The sequence below is a fragment of the Lynx rufus genome, unplaced genomic scaffold, assembly GCF_022079265.1.
Source record: "Lynx rufus isolate CCGP_SWC_20201006 ecotype Redwood Valley unplaced genomic scaffold, mLynRuf1.p SCAF_12, whole genome shotgun sequence".
In the NCBI taxonomy this organism is placed as follows: domain Eukaryota; kingdom Metazoa; phylum Chordata; class Mammalia; order Carnivora; family Felidae; genus Lynx; species Lynx rufus.
This window is the reverse complement of record NW_025814826.1, coordinates 30,547,262-30,567,822: the sequence shown is the minus strand read 5'-3', so window position 1 is coordinate 30,567,822 and position 20,561 is coordinate 30,547,262. Positions and strand designations below refer to the sequence as shown.

Sequence of the window (20,561 nt, the reverse complement as noted above, 5' to 3'; positions counted from 1 at the left end):
TACTGTTCATAAAAGTTGAGATACCTCAAAAGTATTTTTGGACTTTAATTGGTGATTTTCTAAAAGACAGAAAATATGCTTTATTTCTCTTCATAATGCTAGTTAGGGAAGTTAGGCCAGATTCGTGTCATGTTATGTTAGTCACCTTAGCCTAGATTCATATCTTCTCAAAGCCGTGAGAGCAGTTTTGGGGAAGATCTGAATGTTCGTCTTAGTAATAAACTATCCCCACCATAAAATGAAAACCAACTTTATAGTAATATATGCTGCTCAGGCGATTTTACGTGTAACCTTTTTGCCTCTTCCTCTGTTCCACAGTCTTCTGCTTCTCAGAGAAGCCTCCCTTTCTACTTCTTCGTGCTCCTTTCTCTCCCACTACCAAATTCTGATGCTTTATTATTTTCCTTTCTTATTCTGTATCTACTCTCAGAATTAGAATTTTCCCTATTATGGAACAGAATTCATTCTGTTTATGGGTAAAGATATTTGTGAGTATAATGCACTGGGGAAACCATTAAGATGACAGATCTAGGAGTAGAGTATCGAGAGTGAAGGGAGATGTGGAACAAAGGTTCTGAGATTGGAAAATGATAGTAAGCAAAATAGGAATGATTTTTTCCCATCAGTTTTTAATGTGTACATTTTTAAAATTTCAGTATTTCTGGTATCAGGATGCAACTTACAGTTGATGTTACATCAATTTAATTGACAGTGTTCTTTATTCTTAAAGTAATGGTGAGTCTAGTACTGAGTGGCATCTTAGGATGAATTACAGTGATTGAAAAGTTTGTGATGTTCAAGGATGAGTCATATTGTAGAAATGAATAGGAAGAGAGTCTACTCTAGATCTAAGAGAGCAATTATGAGAATTGGTTGCCTCTCTCCTGAGAGCTCTGGATACCTAAAGGTCCAGTGAATACAAATTTCCTTAGATCAGTGGCATTTGAGTAAATATTTAATGACTAGTTGTCCAATTAAAAAAAGGCCCCGATTTGCCAATTTCTGTGGCGTAAAACACTCCCACCTTGGTCAATTTTAAGTCACCAGTGTAATGTCACTGAATGCAGAATTGGGAATATTTGTACACAGTCCAGCTCCCACAAGCTGGTGCAGTCTGGAGCCAGCACACCTCTACCTCAGATAATCAGAAGCTAAGCAGTATCTTGCAAGGTAAGTGCCATGAACCGGGACATCCTGGAGGAGAAAATGGACCTCTTATGCTACCTGGCATCGAGAGGTAATGGCTCAGGCATAGCCTGTCTTGGTATATCAAATAACATACAAGCTGGTCAAAAAGAGTAAGACCTCAAGAAATTTCTAAGTAGGATAAGTTTGTCAATCCAGATATTAATACTGTATGTCTGTTGTGTAATGGGTCATCGAAGGGATTAAATCAGATAATGTATGGAAAGATTTAGGACAGTGACTGGTGTATAATAAATAGATGCTACTATTACTGCTGTTCTTGAAATCCTGGTGATTTGGATTTTTGAGAACTGACGGTGACATTCCTCAAGAATTCCTATTGATGAGGATTCGTGCAAGAGGCAAGTGCGAAGATAGGCAGTCCTAAAGTTATCCTTCAAGAGAGGCATCCTGAGCTCTTGGGTGCTGTCAGCAGTAGCTGTGGCAGGTCATTTTTCATTAATAGAACATATATCTGTAATTTAAAAATGAAGTACTGTTTTATTTTATACAAAGAAATTTTCTCATCTCCTCCCTACAATCAGTAAGCTTTTCCTCATACTGCCATGGGCGCTACCTAGTCGCGGTGGCCATCTTTATTCTTACAAGCCAACCTAGTTTGCAGCTAGAACATCAGGTATTAACTTTATAAAAAATGCATTTTACAGGTAACTCTGCTGGATTATGAATATGTCTCCTGCTCAGGTAGATGTATTATAAGTAGCAAATGCAATGTACACTTTTCCTTATGTTTGTGGATGGAGTTTTGTTTATGTTACTTCTTTCATGGGTATTTATGTCTTTGTGGGTATTCTTTTATGTATACTGTCCTTTTTTCATTAACATTTTAAAACATCAGTTTGGTCATTATGTTTTGTTTTTGAGCATAATATTTCAGAATGCATTAGAGACTAGAAGTTCTAATTTGATTCTCAGGCCTTACTGACTAAATCACAGAATTTTAAGTATCAGTGTTTGAGACTGTATTTCTCTAATAAGTGCTATAATATGGTTTGAATATTTTATGTACAGTATAGCTTAAAATAGTTAAATACTAGAAATTATTGCAACATTTATTAAATCTTAAATTTTCATCGAAAACTATACACATACACATATCCTATCACAGAAATTACCATACGGCTGAAACCTTCATCTCCACATATGCTCTGCCAGTGAAGCAGTCCATTTAACAAAAGTTTTTTGGAGTGTGAGGGATGGCTCATAATAATTTTGCAAGTAAATTGTCTAGCCTATGGAGCAGTCACCGTATTAGAATTTTTCATGTACTTAGCACAGTTAAATGCCTGCACCTCTGTTTTGTAGTTATCTTTCGACTCCTGCCCCCATCGGTCTACCCAGGATCCATTCACCAGAAGTTCCCACTTTAACTTCCAAATCAGTCACCAAATCAATACATTCATGACTGAGGATCATGAAGAAGGGTCAGTCATACCAGTGCAGGAGGAGTTGATTAATTTGTTTGTTCATTCATTTGTTCAGCAAATATTTATTGGACCTCTTCAGCTTGGCAGTTACTGTTCTACCTGGGAAGGGCTGGTAAACCAGAGCTCCTAGGTGCCCTCATGAAGTTGGGTGACTTCTACTGGAGGATAAGGGGAATAGATAGTAAACAAGTATATAAATCAATTTTAAAAATTGGTAATTACATGAGTAAAAAGGGATAATATGGTGAAAAAATGGCGAGTAGAACATAACAGTAGTTAGAAAAGGGGCTTTGACCTCTATTCTTCTATTGCTTAAAGTCTGAAATACCCTCTGAGGACTTTTTTTTTTTTTCTTTTGATGATAAACAAATGTCAAGGCTTAAGTTCTATTCCTCTCTGGTCCTACAGACTGATAATATTATTTCCAACAGTGTGCTAAAAGGAGGAGTTCACTTTAGCCAAGATGTGATCTGAATAGTTTGGTTACTCTTGTTCCACATCCTCATAGCTATGCAGGTAAAAACTGCAGCTCCATATTTACATACGTTGTTTTTGGGGGAGAAACTTTCTATCTTAGAAAATTCCTTGTTGTCCAGGTTTTTTAATGTTTTTAATGTTTATTTATTTTTGAGAGAGAGAGAGACAGAGCACAAGTGAGGGAGAGGCAGAGAGAGAGGGAGGCACAGAATCTGAAGCAGGCTCCAGGCTCCGAGCTGTCAGCACAGAACCTTACACGGGGCTCCAACTTACAAAGCATGAGATCGTGATCTGAGCCGAAGTCAGACGCTTAACCGACTGGGCCACTCAGGCACCCCCTTGTTGCCTGGTTTTTAATTCATCCTGAAAAGAAGGTTTCTACCCTTCACAGAATATTTATTAAATTTCCTGAATTCTGTGTGTAGAAACTCTTAGGTTCTTTCCAAAACCCTTCTCTAGGTCTCTTATAGCTACCTGTCACTTATGTTTTGAAAGTATTATAGAAAGGTATCAGATCAGCATAATTACTGTTTCAGTTACTTTGCTTTTCTACCTGTATCCAAGGCAAAGTTTGTGGGGGAATTATTTTATTCAGATGTTACCTGTTGTCTTTATAATTGGTAGAAAGATGATACCACCAAATCAGAAAGTAATGAGATCCAGGTAGGTCTCTGGTCCCCTTTCATACCTACAAGTTTAGATTATCTGATAGAACAGCTTATTGGGCTGGACACGTTTGCTCTCTATCTCCATGTTGTCAGGCTGTGACTGAGCAGATTTTAGGAGGGTAATTCTGACAATGGCAGAACTTCTTGCTTTGATACATTTACTTAAGAGACAACGAATAAGATGTAGATATTTACATAATTTGTTCATCATTCAGCATTCATCAGACCTGCTGTTTAAAATCCCTTTTGAGGACCTGTTTTCTTTCTCTCTTTAGTTTGACTTTGTTGTGGTTGAATCTATTCTGCTTTAGGACAGCTTAATGACATGCAAAGAAAAATACTCCAATTTAACAAAATACCCAATTTGGCAAAATGTTTTAATTTTTTTCATTATTTTTATGAATTATTTAATTTACTTTTATTTTTTCATTTTTATTTTTTTCATTTTATTTATTATTAATTTTTTTTATTAAGTTTTAATTCCAGTATAGTTAACATACAGTGTTATATTAGTTTCAGGTATCCAGTATAGTGATTCAACAATTCTATACATTACTCGGTACTCATCATGATAAGTGTACTCTTTAATCCCCATCACCTGTTCCCCTATTTCACCCATCCCCCTACCCACCTCCCCTCTGGTAACCATCACTTTGTTCCCTGTAGTGAAGAGTCTTTTTCTTGGTTTGTCTCTCTCTCTTTTTTTCCTTTTGCTCATTTATTTCTTAAATTCCACACAAGTCAAATCATATGGTATTTGTTTTTTTCTGACTGACTTATTTCACTTAGCATTATACTCTCTAGCTCCATCCATATTGTTGCAAATGGCAAGATTTCATTCTTTTTGTGGCTAAGTAATATTCCTTTGTATATACATGTATACCACATCTTCTTTATTCATCTGTCAGTGGACACTTGGGCTGCTTCCATCATTTGGCTATTGTACGTAATACTGCAATAAACATAGGTGTGCATGTATCCCTTTGAAGTAGTGTTTTTGTGTTTGGGGGGTAAATACCCTGTAGTACAGTTACTGGATCACAGGGTAGTTCTGTTTTTAACTTTTTGAGGAACCTCCATACTGTTTTCCACAGTTGCTGCACCAATTTGCATGCCCACCAACAGTGCACAAGGGTTCCTTTTCCTCACCAGCAGTTGTTGTTTCTTTCATTATTGCTTTTTAATATAGTTGATGGTATTTCAAACTTAGAGCAGTTGATAAGAATCAGAAATAATTTTGGTTAACTGAATATTCTGATTAGCTAAGTAATGTCCTTTTAGTAAGTTCTACAACTTTTTTGTTTTAATATTTGTTTTTGGTTATAGTTTGCTCTACATCTAATGTGGGGCTTGAACTCACGACCCTGAGATCAGGAATCACATGCTCAACTCACTGAGCCAGCCAGGCACCCCAATTATAGCTTAAAGGAACAGTTTCTGGGTGCTTGTATGGCTCAGTCAGTGGAGTATCTGACTCTTGATTTCAGCTCAGGTCATGGTCCCAGGGTCATGGGATCAAGCCCTGCGTTGGGCTCCACACTGAGCATGTAGCCTGCTGAAGATTCTCTCTCTCTCTCTGTTTCGCCCTCTGCCCATCTTCCCAACTCACGAGCTCTCTCTCTCTAAAATAATATAAATAAGTAAATAAGTAAATAAGTAAGTAAGTAAATAAATAAATAAATAAATAAATAACAGTTTTCAACCTTTGTCCCAAGAAACTCTAGAATTCTGCAGAAAGGCTTCAGAGATTGTTCTGGGGGTAGTGGGGAAATTAGGCCCTACTTTCAGAGCAGCTCTACTTTCATTATTTTATTACAGTTCTGGGAACATTTTGTTTAAAATATGTATGGGAAATAGTGGTAGTATTTCTACCACCAAAAAAAAAGTTTGAAAAACACTTTTAAAAGAAAATTTATTCTAGAAAGACATATTAATGGTAACATTCAGCATATAAGCATTACATTCAGAATATAATCACAGTGGTATTGTGATCTACTTAGACTCAGTTGCAAAATAAAAATGTTATAAGTAAATTCAGAGAGTTTGAAGGTGTGGATGGCGCCTAATTCTAATAGTACCAACCTTAAAAGTTTTAAACATTATATTATTTTTCTTTCATGTCAAATTATGACTTGAAATCAGAAATCAGATTATGACAAATTAGAATGCCTCAGGCATTAACTTCTTTGGCAGTTATGAATCAGCTGATTGCTAAATTAATCAGCATTCTCTTCTATAAAACCCACTGACTGATACCGACACTAACTGGAAAAGAGATTTGTGGTCCTCCGCTATATTGACACTTTCACTTCTTCCAGTTCAGCTGTATCTTTAGCTAAATAAAGCTAGTTGTGTTTGTTCCAAAATCTGTTTATATTATCGTTAAGTAATTTTTTAAATTATTGCATAAATTAATAAAATATGACCATGGAAAGTGTTTTTGTTCTTTAAGAAAGCTCATTTTAATGTTTTGGAAAGACCCCATAAAGGAGAGTTTTGGTTTTTTTTTTTTTTTTTTTTTTAATTTAAAGAAACTACTCTTGAATTAGTTTGGGCAAGTAAACCATAAAGATTGGTCGGGGGGAATCCTGAAAATCTGGAAGGAATTGCTTTCCAAATGTCTTTCTGTTCCTGGTTTACTTTAAAGTGACTGATCTGGCAATCCCAGACATTGTAGTATGGGTATTGTTTATGTAAGGAAATCAGTGCAGAGCTCCAGTAAGTGGACCTCTCCTCAACAAGAAAGCCTGGACTTCTATCAGATTATTTGCATTACTTGTAAATTGATGTCTTCACAGAGTATGTGTAGACATTTTTAATGAGTTCTCACTTTAACCTACTTTTCCATGAGCCAACCTATGAGTCCAAGGGCTTCTACTGTGACTTTTCCATCATGTGAACCTGCCTGCCCTTTTCTTTAGACATTTTTTCTTCTGTCATTAACACAGCATACGGTTTCACTAATTTTGTGCTAATGTGAATTAAGATTATTCCCTTTTCGTAGTCCATCTGATAATCATAATAGCTAGTTTTTTGAAAACCTACATTGACGCTTTATGTCTGATTTATTCCTCATAAGAAGCATAGAAAGTAGAGGATATTATCCAAATGAAGAAAGTGAGTTTCCAAGCATAATGTGCTGCAGTGATACAGCTGGTAATTAATAAGGCAGGGATTCAAACCTAGGGCTGTGTGTACCCAACATAGCTCCTGAATGTTCTTTTCACTCTACTGTGCTGTTCTCTAAATCTCACAACATATAGTTACTAAGTATCACAAGAGCCCCTTAAAATGATCTCACATATGAGCAAGTTTTCATACCAGGGTCCCTGAGGCAGGCAGTGTGGTCATGAAGCTCTATGGTGGTCTGTTAAAGAATGGTAGGTAGCCTGTTACAGTGTCCTTGGCTATGGTGTCCATGGTCTAATATGTTTGGATAGTTGTTACCACTAATAAGCTAATGACCACTGGGTCCAGGCTTGTTTCAGAGTGGATGTGTAACATAATTATGGTGAGACCTGTAGCCATAGGAACTGGTTAATGGCTGACAGTGATTCATAGCTTAGAGACAGCAGGCCTCATGTTATTTGGGAATGCTTTATTTCAGAAAAGTTTATTCTGCAAATAGTAGAAAGTTGACTCTTGATACATATAATACTCAATTTTTAATTCTTTGTTTCTTTTTGTAAAATATGTCATCTACTTTCACCTTGTCACTACTAAAGTAGTTTAATCTGTTTTTATGATCTTTGTTTTTTGATGAACCAGGGTCATAATTATAAACATTAATGTGTGTTGTATCATAATTCAAATATGTAGAATTATTGCTCCTTAGCCATACAACCCTCCAGGTCTGTGGTTTTTGTGTTTCACCTTTCCATGTCATCATTCTTTTCTGCTGTTGTCCTGGGTCTGCATTTTTAGGGTTTTTTTGAACTTTTAACTTTTCTTCTAATATTCTGATGCCCAGGAAATTGGTCACCAAATGTGTTGTGCTTAAAATAAGAACAACTAGTGTCTGAGTAATAACCTCTGAGCCTCTTGTGGAAGTAAAGTGTATGTACTTCAGTACATGGACTTCAACATGTATTTTGACAGCTCCTAAACTCCTCTGCTTAGTTCTCATTGGGTTCTGTGGAGACTTGATGTCACCAGATAACTAACTTCCTGATAAGTGAAGTGTAACTAGGTTGGCGTCTTGCCTGTGTTCACTGCCTGTTCACTGATGCCTTTGATAGGGATTGTCACATGTCAGGACAGTGTTTGTTGAACCAGTCAATGTGCTGAGCGTCTTGGATGAGTATTTATTGTGGTTGAGATTTTAACACCTTCAGTAGAAACAGTAGTGAAAATAAGATGGGATTCGTGGGCCGCAAATACTATTTGAGATGCTATCAGTTCTTACTGTGAATTTGTAAATAAATGAGTAAATTCCTTAAGAACTTTGTAAAACCCAGAGTATTGTTTTATGGCGTTGATTAGTTTTATTGGCTTGGAATGTACCTATAGTATATTTTATCAGTCTCAAGAATTAAGCTGCTGATTTTATTATTTTTTTAATTAAGTTTTTATTTTCATTCTAGTATAGTTAATATACAGTGATATATTAGTTTCAAGTGTATGATATAGTGATTCACCAATTCTGTACCTCACCCCAGTGCTCATCATAAGCACTCTCCTCAACCCCTATCACCTGTTTCACCCCTCCCTCCACCCACCTCCCCTAGGTAACCATCAGTTTGTTCCCTATAGTTAAGAGAGTCTGTTTACTTTCTCTTTTTTTTTCCTTTGCTCATCCGTTTCTTAAATTCCACAGATGAATAAAATCATATGGTGTTTGTCTTTCTCTAACTTTCTCTGTTTCTTAAATTTGATTCTTAAATTCCACATGAGTGAAATCATATGGTATTTGTCCTTCTCTGACTGCCTTATTTCACTTAGCATTATACTCTGTAGCTCCATCCATTTGTTGCAAATGGCAAGATTTTGTTCTTTTTTATGACTGAATGATATTCCATTATATATAGATACACACACGTGCACACTCATGCACACACACCCACATTTTCTTTATCTATTAATTTTATTTTTAAATGTTTATTTTTTTGTTTTTGAGAGAGAGAAAGAGAGAGAGAGAGTGCACACACAAACAGAGGAGGGGTAGAGAGGGGGAGACAGAGAATCCGAGGCAGGCTCCAGGCTCTGAGCTGTCAGCGCAGAATCCGACTTGGGGCTTGAACTCACCAGCTGTGAGATCATGACCTGACCCAGAGTCAGAGGCTCAACTGACTGAGCCACCCAGGCTCCCCATCATTAATTTTATTTTTAAATAAACTAGGTCATGGTGCAGTTGTTCGCTGAGTCAGCAAACGTTTAATGAGCAGCTGTTATATGCCACCTCTGTGTTTAATGCTATTGATGTACAGATTAAAGACAGTCCCTGCTTTCAGGGAGTTGAGGATTCAACCAGGCGGATAGAGAAGCAAATCAATATATATAACACTATATAAGTTCTATTTACTGTATCCTACAGGAATAGAGAAGAGGGGATAGATGATTCTGTTAGATTGTCAGAGATGGTTTCCCAGAGGAACTAGCAATTGAATTGAGTTGTAAAGGATGAAGGATAGGAGATACAAAGTGCAGAAAATGGCTGCACTTGGGAGAGTTTTAAGTGAGAGAGAGCCTGGCTTTTCTGGGAACTGAAGTGGCTTAGTTGACTTAAGTTTAAAAGTGATGAGAGAGTGGGGAGATGGAGAGCCAGATCTTCAAGGTATTTATATACCATTCTAAAAAATTGGGGTTTTATTTTGAAAGTGACAAAGAACCATGAAAACATGGGCCAGGTTTGTGTTTCAATGAGATCATTCTGGCGGTGGTGGAGCATATATTGGAAGAATGAACTTGGAGTTAGGGAGCCCAATAATGAAGCTTTGGAAAGAAGTGATGAGAACTTGACTTAAGTCTGAGGGTCAAAAGAAGAGACTTTCATTAGCAATTTAGGAGATAGAAGAAACAGGTCTTGATGACTAAGTATGGATGGTAAGGTAGAAGTTTTGAATGATGTTTGATTTAAGACATGAGTGACCAGGCAGATAGTAAGTCAGGTTGTGTTGGGGAGGTGGAGATGGGGAATGTATTATATTGATATTTTTTCCTGCTTCAAAAATATAAATTACATGCCTAAATTTAGATCAGTTTTGATTCTCTCATGCCCACTCATAGACTACTTCTGATTAGTATCAGTTAAGGAACATTTCTCTTTTTACTGAAATACAAACTCCTTGTGGTTAAGCCATGCTTATCTTTTTGGTTAAAGAGCCAAACTTTCTAAATCTTATAATTTCATTGTTCTTTTTTAATTCTGATTTTTCAAGAATTGTATATATTTCTGTAAAATCCGGAAGTCCAGTTTTCAAATGGAATCGATTTATTTGTTAACGTGTTAATGAAGATCACGTCTTTTAAAGCATTATTTCTACATTGGCATCTCTATCAAAACACACATGAGTGACAGTTCTGAAAATCGAAGAGTTTCAAAACAAGCATGATTGGCAGTTCTAAGGTAACTAGCGCGTGCACTGAATTTTATCTGTACTTTTGTTTGACACTGAGGTGGAAAAAATGAGCTAATTTCCCAGGCTTTGTTTCTATTTCAGGTTGTGTGATATATGGGGTCAAATAAAGAGTGGGATGGATATTGAATGTTTCAAAAACCAAAGTTTTCAAGGTGTATTGGTGGGGGAAAAGAGAATATAAAGAATTTGAATTGAGTAGTTCTTTTTATTCCAGCAGACATGGTAGGTACACAGTTAAAAAGTATGGCATGTTTTTTAAATAGATTTGTGATTGAAACTCATACTATCAGATTTTCTTAACAGAGCTCGGACTGTTTTTTTCAAGTAAAAGAGCATCCACTATATTTAACTTTTTAGTAAGAAGCCTTAAGGGTATGTGTAAATTATAAAATATGATCTCAGAAGTGTTCTGAGTTCATGAAACACACGTAATCAGGCTTTTGAATAGCATTAGACTTAACAACAACAACAAAACCAAGCTCATAGAGAAAGACAACAGATTGGTGTTTGCCAGAGGCAGAGGATAGGGGATGGGCAAAATGGGTGATGGGGTCAAAAGGTACAAATGTCCAGTTATAAAATAAATAAGTCATGGGGATGTGATGTATTGCATGGTGATATCGTTAATAATACTGTATTGCCTATTTGAAAGTTGCTAAGAGTAGTTCTTAAAAGTTCTCATCATAAGAAAAAAATTCTTGTGTAACTGTATGTGGTGACGATGTTAACCAGACTTAATGTGGTAACCATTTCACAACGTACGCAAATATCGAATCATTATGTTGTATACCTGATATTAATATCATGTTATACCAGTTATACTATTCTATTGGATTCTATTTTGATTGATGTGCAAAATGGATTTGCTTCATGGAGCATATTCAAATATATATAGCGGTATTAGTCCAGAGAGTTGTAAACTTATATGTCTGTTAAGTTTGCCGTATATGCCTTGCCAGGATTGTAAAGGTTAAAAGTGAATCTGGAAACTACTATGATGGCTGCTTGTTAAGGAATGAAAGCAATTAAGTGTTCCCACAAAAGCTTTGAAGTTAATATCTTAATAGGATGAAGAGGAGAAAAAGTCAAGGCTGCACTCCTACAATTGGTTCAGGCTGTAGTTCTATTGACTTAAGAGGAGACTTTAGAAAAATTAAAAGGTATCTTAAATAGAAAGTGTGAGATCTATTTTAGTTTGTTGAATTTTGTATTAATTTAGATTGCCACTTTATAACATCTAGAGACTCTCAGGGACAGGACTTCACTATGTATTCTGTAATTTGTGGTTAATAATAAGAACAATAATAGCTAACATTTGTTGAGCATGCTGTGCTAGGCACTTTGCTAAGAGTTTTGCATCTATTATTTTCTTCAATCTTTTTGTTGCTCTATGGTAGATACTATTAGAATCTTCACAGAAACAAAACAAAACAAACAAACAAACAAAAACATTGAAGAAACAAAGGCTTACAGAGATTTTTAAGTCACTTGCTCCAGGGTAGCAACTAGCAAGTAAGCAGACCTGAGACAGTGTCACTCCATATTGTTAACCATTACTTCATACCAATCAAATACACTTCCAGGGAGTTTGTGTGTATGATTTGTTAGTTTTTTCAGCAAATATTCATTGATTATTTTAATTGTAGTGTGCTGAATGCAGTTTAAATGAACTGTATGATGGGGCGCCTGGGTGGCTCAATTGGTTAAGCATCCAACTTTGGCTCAGGTCATCATCTCATGGTTCGTGGGTTCGAGCCCACAAGCTCTGTGCTGACAGCTCAGAGCCTGGAGCCTGCCTCAGATTCTGTGCCTCCCTCTCTCTCTGCCCCTCCCCTGCTCACGCTGTGTGTCTCTCTCAAAAATAAATAAACTTTAAGTGAACTGTATGATGTCTTTAGGAGGAAAGGTGCATACATAGAGCGCAGTAACGGAATACATGAATGATGTGGTCAAATAGAAATCAAAGAAGAAGCAAGAGAAATGAAAGTTGGAATGGTTTCATAAACAAACAAAAAGGGCCTCCTCAAAGAGGTGAAACTTTAGCTAGATTCTGAAGGATAAGGGAAGGAGTGTTAGGAAATAGATATTAAGAAGACATCTGTTGGGGAAACACCATGAGTAATGGCATAGAATTGAGAATGAGCTTGGTGAGGTTGTGTTAGCTATCTATATCTGTGTAGCTATCTGTATCTGTGTATCATAGTCAAACTTAGTGGCTTAAAACAATAAAAATTTATTATTTCACACAATTTCTGTGGGTCAGGAATCTAGGAGTGTTTTAGCTGAACAGTTGTGGCTCAGGGTTTCTCATCAAGTTCAGACAAGATATTGGCTAAGGCTACAGTCATCTGAAGGCTTGACTGAGACTGGAGGATTTGATTCCAAGGTGGCTCCCTCACATGGCAGGTTAGTGTTGGCTGTGGGCAGGAAGCTTCAGTTTCTCATCTTATGGACCTCTTCACTGGGCTACTTGAGTGTCTTCACAACATAGTAGTTCGCTTCCCTCAGAGTGTATAATTTAAGAGAGATTGAGGTGGTTGTGATATCTCTTATAACCTAGTCACGCATTGCCATTTCTGCCTTATTCTATTCATTAGAAGCAAGTCACTAAACATAGCCTACACTCAAGGGGAAGGGAATTAGTTTCCACCTTAAAAATCTTTTTTAAATGTTTACTTATTTTTGAGAGAGAGAGACAGAGCATGAGCAGGGAAGGGGCAGAGAGAGGGGGACACAGAATCTGAAGCAGGCTCCAGGCTCTGAGCTGTCAGCACAAAGCCCAATGTGGGGCTCGGACTCATGAACTGCGAGATCATGACCTGAGCCAAAGTTGGATGCTGAAACTATTGAGCCACCTGGGCGCCCCAGTTTCCACCTTTTAGAGGGACTTGTGTCCAACTTATATGGATATACTTTTAAACCATCACAGTGGTCAGGAGCCCATGGCTTGGTTGAAGTTTTAGGGAGTAATGAAATACTTGCTTTGTTAGACAGGCAAGGATCCTTATAGAAAACTCTGAATTTCAGGCTAAAAACTTATGACAATGGAAAGACAGCAGAGTGGCATTTGGGAAATGGTATTTTTGGGTGATGACACTAGAGGGAATGGATGCAGCAAGGGAAGTTCTGAGACTGTCATAATAATTCAGGCAGGGGCTGGCCAGAGTGAGAAGAGACAGGAAAGGAAAAGACTGTTCACAGAAATGACTGATACTTGAGGTTTCCAGCCTAGTGGCTAGAAAAATAGAGGGCACAGCAATAGAGAAGTTGGGCAGAGCTGCTGTTCATAGGGCAGGACGTGGAGTTCTGTTTTAAACGTGTTGTGATTTTCTGTAGATATTTGGCCTTTGTGGGATTGGAATTGTGAAAAGTTAGGCTGTAGAGTAACAGTGGATCTGGAATTAGCAAGTTCATATTGGACTATAAGTTTCTATATCTTTTGCCTTTATCAGCAAAAACAAAACAAAAAACAAAGGCAACAGCATCAGTGCAGATTTGTGTTTGTGCCACATTAAGGGAGAGTGACTGATTTGAAGAAACCTTGTAGTGTTCAGTTTCAGGCATCCTTTTAGAACTGAAATAGCTTTATTTCTAAAAGTGGAATGTGAATATAGCAGTAACAGGTGAGATCCTAGAGAAGTAGCATAACCTTCGAGGTATATTCACTACAGGTTCATATCATTCAGCTTTGGCCAGAGTTCTCAAAATTCTTTCACTCATTTTTAGTAAATTTCTTATTGCTTTACCTTCTTCACTCTTGTGCCTCTTTTTCCTTTCTTCACTTCTTAGCAGATAACCTTACCTCCTTTATTGAAATCAAATTCGTACATTAGTTTAATCCATATGAAATTGCTGTTTTTTTAAGTTTATTTATTTTGAGAGAGAGCAAGCACAGAGGGGCAGAGAGAGAGAGAGAGAGAGGGAGAGAGAGAATCCCAAGCAGGCTCTGTGCTCTGAGCACAGAGCCCGACACGGGACTTGACCCCATGAACTGTGAGATCATGACTTGAACCAAAACCAAGAGCTGGATGCTTAACCAACTGAGCTGTCCAGGTGCCCTGAAATTGCTTTTTTTTTTTTTTGCTTTTTTTTTTTAAGTAAAAAAGTTGAATATCTGATTCAACTTAATACCCCTGGATTTCCTATCCAACCTTAAATCATCTTTTCTACAGAATTTGATAAAATTTGAGAGTTTTACTTTGTCAGTGCAGAGCCTGCTTGGGATTCTGTCTTCCCCTCTCAAAATAAATTAAGGGGAAAAAAAAAAAAAGGTTTTACTTTGTTTCTCCTTCAAACTGTGGTTCTGTTCCTCCCGACCTCCAAATTGCCCTTGTTTTCCAGATTCCATTCATTCCTCAGGTCAGCCTGCCTGGCTCTGCCCTCACCATCCTACTAATTGAAAGCACCCTTGTAAATTTGTCAGTGACCTGGGCACCTGCCCAGCAGTTGACTCAAATACTCGTAGTATTCAGCACTGTTGGCTCTTCCCTTTTCTGAAACTGTCATATGCCTTCAAGACTTCCTTGTTCTTTTTATGCATTCCTCTAAAAATGCTATATAAAATCTTAGAGGAGAAACATGGTAAAGAGGAGATACAGTAGTTTTTGGCGTGTGTAGGGAAGTCAAGCAGGGCAAGTATCAGGAAGAACGTGGGAGTGGAGGGTAAGAGGCCTTGGTTCTAATTCTATATCATCACTGAAAAACACTTTATATGCCTGTAAATGACCCTTATAAATGTCTCCACTTATACGTGTCCCTTTTTAAAAAATTTTAATTGTGGGTAAATTAGAAATCATTCAGGTTCAACATAGTCCTATACTTAAAAATACGATGCTTTGTTTTTAGCTTGTTTTAATTTTTAAGCAGAAATTTTTCCATAAATATACTACAGTTATGTTTCTTTTAAAGTTTTAATTCACAACCTTAATTTTGGGCCTAAAATAGAATACTTTGTGTTTTTTTTAAAAATGCAAATTAGTATTAAATAGGTATAATTAAATCCTTAATTAGTACTGATTGAGCTTATTATAATGTTCATGTGGATTGTATGCTGTTGACTGTGTCATTTTTGAATTTATTAAGCAAACAACTCTTTCCTTGATGTATTTTCCTTAAAAGCATTTTCCTTTATATACAGTACTTTTTTGAAAATGGAGTTACCGATTACTTGTTATGGTATATAGTAGAGAGGACTATACCTCTTTCAGTGCGGGATATATATGATTTGAAGTTATTTGGCTTCGAAAATATGTTGCTGTGAGCGTATACATTCTGAGACTCAGCATTTTTACTTGAGTTAACCTTACCTCAGAACTTCTGGTTTGATTCACCATCCATTTTGCTTTGGACTTTACATTTACTTTTTATTTACTGGAACAGTATGTGCCAAACTGTTCTTGAAAGTTAACAGCTAACCATAAACTCTTTAAATCTCAAAATCTAATCCAGAGACTAAGTATCTTTTCCTTAATTGCAATTGCAAATATTTTAGCTTGCCTGTTTCCTGGATGTAATTGGTTTAGAAACTTTAATTTTGAATTTAGCTTGTTTTTCAAATGCTGTGCCTCCATCATGAATTTTTTAAGTTCTTGTTTCATTTATTTTACTGAAGGAAGCATCTGAAGTTTGAAGGAAAATGTTCCAGAATTAAAGCTTAACATATGCTAATTTGTGGTATAAGTTCTATGTGTGTTAGCAATGGTAAAATTAGTTAGTAATGGTTCCTGATTTTTAGAACTATAATGAAATTCTCCCTCCAAAGGAATCTTAAGTCACTTTAAGAAAACAAACATATGCCATATCTTTTGGCAAAAATAATTTTTAAGTGTCTGGCATAGCGCCTTGCAGTTGATAAATTCACCATAAATATTCATTGCTTACCTTTTTGATAGACAGGAGTCATAAAAGCATTTAGCTCACAGTAGGGGGTTGCGATTATTGGTTGAGATGTACTGTTCTTCATTTTCCATTGGTGTTACAAAGGAACACAATTACATTTGTTGAAGAGGTGTAAGTATTCCTCTTGCAGAAGTAATGAGAACTGTTAAGAAAAATAAAACTAACGTTGAATTCAATGAGAATTTATTATTTTCCAGAATTGGAAATTAGGAGATTATCTGTTCTTCATAGTTGTCTAAGATTATCATAATCATAACCAATAATTATCAGCTGTTAGCTCTTACTATGTTTAGTCACTTTTAACATTTATTCATTATTGAGAGACAGAGAAAGACAGAGTGTGAGTGGGGGAGGGGCAGAGAGAGAGGGAGGCACAGAATCTGAAGCAGGCCCCAGGCTCCGAGTTGTCAGCACAGAGCCCTGTGGCGGGACTTGAACTCACAGACCATGAGATCATGACTTGAGCTGAAGTTGGATGCTTAACCAACTGAGCCAGTCACTTTTAAGCATCATTGTGGTTTAAGCTCATTGGCCCTGAATTCCTGCATTTGAATCCTGGCGGTATTATTTATTAATTGTGTGATCTGGGCAAGTTACTTAACTTACTGGAGTCTCAATTTCCTGGTCTTTAAAATGGATGAATATTGATAGGACTTGCCTCAAATGGTTGGTGAGAACTAAATGAGGCTGTCCCCATCGTCATCGTCGTCATCATCATCATCACCATCATAGTCATCAGCAGCTGACATTATTGAAGCTTTCTGCATATCAGACAGATACTGTAATTCATATCTTACTATCATTATGCCTACATTACACATGAGGAAAGTAAGCCTCAGAGAACTTAAGTGGCTTTCTAAATCACTTGGACTTATGTCAGTTGCACATAGCAGAAAACCTGACATCTTGTGGTTTAAATGTATAGAGACTTACTTTTCTTGTGTAAGATTTCTGGATGTTGATGGCTTTGGGGCTTGCTTCAGCAGTTGACAATGTCAGCACCGGCTTCCTGCTTCTGGAGTCTTGGGTGCAGTAAGGCTGCTGGATAACTTATCTGTATTCAAGACAAGGAAAAGAATGGGGTGGGCCTGGTTAACTTCTCTGTCTTTTTTATCAGGAAAACAAAAGTTTTTTAGAAATCTCTTCCAGACTTCAGCCAACCTTTCTTTGATCAGACCTGTATAAATTGGCCCCTCCCCTAGCCTCAGGGAAGGCTCTGAAAACAAGCAATTCGCCTTTTCATAGTGCTGTGCTGCAGGGGAGAAGAGGAATGAATAACTCTCCCCTTACCTAACCAGCGGGCTCTGCCCCTTTGTCTGAGCTCCACCTGTTCAGTGGCAGAACTGAGGTACAGATGTAGGTGTATTGCACTCCAGAGGCCTATTTCTCCAATTCTGCCCCTCAAAAACTCAACATACCCACATTACAAACACTTTGAATAAACACTATCCAACATCTACATAGGTACAGTTTTTCTTCTTAAAATTTTGTATTTTTCTGAATAAAAATTACTTACGTCTTTAGGCTGGCTGAATTTTGAGGTTATAGGTTATGTGTTTCTCCCTATCTTCAAATAAAAATATAAAACAAAACAAAAACTAGTGACTGAATGCTTTTTATCTTAGAAATGACTACTAAGATATGTTTGTTTCAGGGAATTTCTGATAACATTTTTCAACTTTCTATAGAAAAAAAACCATAGTACATAATTAAAGTAATACATTTTTGTCTCTTTCCGTTCTAATTATTATGGTTTAGCTCATGGTAAATGAGTTTGTTCTATGCTCATTTCCTAAGGGGTGGTTATCCACTGATTTCATTTTCTGGAAAATAAAATTATGTCACAATTCTTGGAAACTGCATATTTATTTATTTTTTTGTTTTGTTTTTTCAGAGATGGGGGTGGGGTGAAAGCGGGTGAAATTAAGGTCACAATTCAAATTCTCTACTCAGTCCTCAGAGACATAACCATAGCTTATTACTGTTTTATTCTGTCTTGTTCATATTTGAGGTAAATGGCATTGAATTTTATAGAGGAAAAAGGGATAAGATGGAGTCACATTTTGAGCTAGGCAACATTATCCACATTTTGTAGACAAAGAGACTGAGGCCTAGAGAAGTGTGAAATCTGGGCAGAGTCAGTAAGCTAGTATACCGCAGTTTGGATTGGAGCCTGACCTGTTCCACAGCTCATCACAAGGCCGAAATCCTGAACAGTCTGTCCGCTTAGGACACATCTTTCTGTTTCTTTTAAGATATTTATTTATTTTTTTTTTTAAATTTTTTTTTTCAACGTTTATTTATTTTTGGGACAGAGAGAGACAGAGCATGAACGGGGGAGGGGCAGAGAGAGAGGGAGACACAGAATCTGAAACAGGCTCCAGGCTCTGAGCAGTCAGCCCAGAGCCTGACGCGGGGCTTGAACTCACGGACCGCGAGATCGTGACCTGGCTGAAGTCGGACGCTCAACCGACTGCGCCACCCAGGCACCCCTCTTTTAAGATATTTAAATGGCATGTTTATCAAACACAATATACCTCTACATATCGCTTTTTACATTTCAACTTTTTGTTGCAATAGTGTTTTGGGAAATAATTAAGAAACATAATTAAGTGTAAGTCATAGTTTATCTTAGGCCACACTTTCTGATTTCTGTTTTACTGAATTACTTTACTGGAGATGTTATCAACTAATATTTATCTAAGTTCAGCTGAATTCAGCCACACCATTGTCAACCATGAACTGTCATTGACTGATAAAACAGATGAACTCTTTCCCTTTGACCTTTCTAATCTGAATTTCAAAATATGTCTTTTTAACTAAAAAACATCCTGATATGGTCTATCTACATTTCTGTGTGCATAGCTCTATTTTCAGGTTCATGTTTTAAATTGGGTAATTAACCAAAATATTTCTAGTTGCATTTTTATTTTATTTTATTTTTTTTTAATTTTTTTTTAACGTTTATTTATTTTTTGAGACAGGGAGAGACAGAGCATGAACGGGGCAGGGTCAGAGAGAGAGGGAGACACAGAATCCGAAACGGGCTCCAGGCTCTGAGCTATCAGCACAGAGCCTGACGCGGGGCTTGAACTCATGGAGTGCAAGATCATGACCTGAGCCGAAGTCGGACGCTCAACCGACTGAGCCACCCAGGCGCCCCTCTAGTTGCATTTTTATAAGAAAAAGGGAAGTTAAAAATGTATTTATACATTTATCATTGTAAATATCATCAAATACTATATTCTTTTACATTAGAATTTTATGGCTTACTGAAAATGCATCAGTTTCAATTTATACAAGGTTCTAATTTTACTGTATGCTCTTTTGTTTATTATAAAAATAATGCTATTGAGCAAACCAAACCCAATTAATTCTGTTGATTTCTTCATTTTCTTATTTATTTCATTTCATTTCATTTTTAAGCAATCTCTATACCAATGTGGGGCTTGAACACACAACCTGTAGATCAAGAGTTGTATGCTCCACCACCTGAGCCAGCAGGGTGCCCCAGTTTCTTCATTCTAGATTGAAACTTTTATTTGCATATTTATTCTACATATTTATCACTATACAGTGTCAAAGCTAATATTCTTCAATGACCAAGCCAAACTGCTAAAGATATATTATGTTGGTATTTCTGTTACTAAGTTTTTTGTTTGTTTGTATTTGTAAGAGTAATGCGTTCTCATAAAAAAATCTATGGGAAATTCCCTAAGTAGGAAAAATTTAAAACTTCATGTGTTTTGATGTATGTTAACTAGACTTCTTGTGATCATTTTGCAATATATACATATATTGAATCGTTATGTTGTATACCTGAAACTAATATCTGTCATATGACTAATATATGTTATATGTCAGTTATAACTCCATTAAAAAATTACTGCTGAAACTCTAAAACAAACACCTTCACAGGCCCACCAGTCCTTCCAGTCATTTCATGTAGACATGGATTTTTGTTTTGTTTGTATATGGTTTTAATCATACTCTCTTATATGATTCAAAGTCATGAATTTCTCAGTTTTATAGCCTAGCATTTTTCATTGCAAAAGATGCCTTATATCTCACTGAATATAACACAGTTTTTTTAAATGTTTCTATTTATTAGATATTTAGGTTGCCTCTTCTATCTCTTATAAGTGACACCGCTATGAACATCTTCATGGATAAGACTTCTAGGGTTATCTTTTTTTTCTTTTAACATTTATTTTTTTGAGAGACAGAGCATGAGCAGGTGAGGGGCAGAGAGAGAGAGAGAGAGAGAGAGAGAGAGAGAGAGAGAGAGAGACAGAGACAGAATCTAA

The 20,561-nt window shown here is 36.6% G+C and overlaps 1 protein-coding gene across 1 annotated transcript in view; it reads left to right on the top strand.

Moving 5' to 3' along the window:
• The window catches only part of MRPS28 (mitochondrial ribosomal protein S28), a 107,512-nt gene that overhangs the window by 21,749 nt on the left and 65,202 nt on the right, over positions 1-20,561 (top strand). The gene's annotated exons all lie outside the window — the stretch shown is intronic.